Raw genomic sequence first — 3,019 nt, 5'->3', positions numbered from 1 at the left:
AAAGCTAAAATGCAAAAGCAGTATGTGAAAGACATGAACATCCTTATTACTTCTAAATGAATTAATAGCAGCCAGGTGCTGTTAATCACATGAACTGGATTAAGTGATCATCAGCAGAGGTAAACACACAGTAGGTTTGCTGGTCTGGAAAATTAAGATGTGCTAAAACAATGCAAAGTGGGAAAGACTTCAGCAATGGTCTTAGACAAGTTACTGTCAATGATCATCAATTTGGGAAGGGTTATGGGATCATTAACAGCTTGCTAAGCTGTAAATGGTCCTATAAGAGCTACTCATCAGATAACCTGTCAATACACAAGTTTCATTCTAACAAACCACAAGACTTCTGCTGGACAGACAAAACCAAAATAGAAATGTTTGGTCATCATGCACAGTACCATGTGTGACTGAACTGTAAAGCACTGTGGATGATGGGGTTATTATTATTATTATTATTTTTTAGCTTATTTTACTGTTACAGGATCTGGATACTTTGCAGTTATTGAGTTGACCATAAAATTCTTTTTATGTCAAAACATTCAATATAATAAAATGTGAGACTATCTGTTCAACAGCTAAAGTTCAAATACTGGCTCAAGCAGAAGGTCAACAGTTCCAAGCATACAAGCTAATATAAAAAGATAATGGTTGAAGAAGAAAAGAATGATTGTGGTGCATTAGCCCACTGAAAGTCCAGACCCCAACATGACTCAAACTCTGTGGTAGAAACCTGAAGAAATTATGCATCTACAAATGATTAATACTGTAATGAACTCTAGGAGAAATGTATAGAGGAGTGGCCAAAATTCCTCCACAACAATATGAGAGATGGATAACGTCATACAGATAAATTCAAGTTACTGGTGTTTAAGGTGATTCTAATAGCTATTAAATAATGGGTTGTATTTAATTTTTCCATTTATGTATTTTGTCTAAGTTTGTGTTAAATAAATAATGACATAATGTAACCTCATGTGTTTTATATAGTTAATCTTAGACTGTTTATACCTTTTTTTAAGACCTGGTTATTTTTAATTAATTTATTGTTTTTTTTTATGCCTTAATGCATACAACCTAAAATTTCAAACAATGTGTACTTTCTTTAAACAACTGTATGTGTTCCTTTCTTGTGTGCATGTGTCCATCAGGGCCTGTCCAAGCCTTTATGTGGCTCTAAGCAGAATTTGATGGGGTGGGGGCCCAAGCTGCGGCTTAGTTTGCTTATGACTTGGGCTGGCCTTGGTTTTCCCACCCCAAAACAGGCATTATGTTAGAATTTAAAACATATTCTGTTATCCTAAACCTATTTTCTTAAAGCGTAAACAAATAAGCTGGCCATTCATAGTTTCAGCAGATGAGGCATGAGGATGTTAATAACTGCATGGTTGTTTGCTTATAGCCACCATTTGGTTCAAATGAGATAAATTAGCTGTAAATATTCAAAGCATCTATGCAAATTCATATCGGTTATTCCCTTCTTTTTTTACCTCAAAAGCTTTACCTCTAATCATGTCACTTATCCTTTTAAGTATTTCATGTTTCAAAGGCTAAATGTAATTCATTTAATGAGAACATTTATTTTCCTTTATCAGTAATTCAATGAGTTTCCTTCTTGTTTCCTCCTTTGTAAACCTCTAGCCCTATCACTGGTTTAGCCTGTTAAAAATATCCACAATACACTGTTTTTGTCCCAACAAATATGTCTTATAGGCTTGTTTGGGTTCAATATGTGTTTAAGCACATGCATGTAACCACCTAGACCCATGCACTTCCAGACGTGTGTATGTGCATGCATGCAAATGTGTGTGTGTCTGAGTATCTGTTGTACAACAAGCACTGGAGCAAGACTGGACCCAGCTGTCAGGTCACTGCTGTCAAAACCAATAACGATTACCCTCTCCCTGCTCTTCAATTGCTGCTTCATAACCACCAATGCAGGGGAAATCCGCCCCTTTTAGGAGAACAATGCACCCATGAGTGGGCCTCATCATCGCCCACGCCCACTCTTATCAGCCCTCTGAGGGCCCGCCAGACCCCGTCTCTGTGTGTGTGTCTGTGAATATCTGCTAATCTTTGTGTATTTGTCAGATTTTTTTTTTCAATGAGCACCACAGGCCCAACATGGACGCAGAATGATTCCAGCCCTTCTGGTACTGGCAGATTAAATACAAATCAATACAAAAAGAGTGTAGATTTGTAAATTTTTTTACCATATGATACCCCCCCACTAAGTCTCATTCAGCTTTTCCCATGCTTTATTACTTTTTTCTTCAATGACTCAAAAGGACACCAAGTCTAGCACATAACAGCTCTGTCAAATCCCAACACACCTCTCAAGCAACCACATTAGCAGACTTAAACGAAGTGCACATCGCTCAACAGCATCATTTGGTGGGATTGGGTAGCCATTAGGGCATATATTAAAGAGGCCTCATAGCCTGTCAGCCTTGCCTGCCCATGTCTAATGAAATGAGTGCCCCAGAGCAGCAGTGGATTAGGAATACAGGCAAGAGAGTATATATTCATGTATACATGCACATGATTATATATTGGAAAAGTGTCTGCATGCTATTCCCCAGGTCCCTTTAAGCCTCCTGACCAGCAAAGCATTCAGACCCCGTGTGGCAAGGCGGAAGAGGAAAATCACTAATGCTCTTAGCATCAAACAATAAATCCTGAAGTTATTTGCCACCATGTTTAATTAAATATTCGGAGAAGAAAACCATGTGATTGATTTGCCTTCTGCATTGATCCAGCATCGATTCTGTGCCGTTTTGTTGCCCTTGCTGGGTTAATGCTAAATGGTGGCTGAGTTGCTGGAATAAATTGTGAGCAACTACCAGAGCAGAAAAGGAAATGAACCATGTATCCCACGGCAAACGTTGGTGCTTTTGAGCTTAAATGTCATGGCACAAGCTAGTGTACAGTAGGGTGTATGCTACCAAATTATTGCCAGTCAAACATTAGGTATTTTTTGGTATCAATAAGTATTTTTTGTGCTTAAATTATGCCAAATAAT

This window comes from Melanotaenia boesemani, chromosome 1 (assembly GCF_017639745.1).
Source record: "Melanotaenia boesemani isolate fMelBoe1 chromosome 1, fMelBoe1.pri, whole genome shotgun sequence".
NCBI classification, from domain to species: Eukaryota; Metazoa; Chordata; class Actinopteri; order Atheriniformes; family Melanotaeniidae; genus Melanotaenia; species Melanotaenia boesemani.
This window is presented reverse-complemented; position numbering follows the sequence as displayed.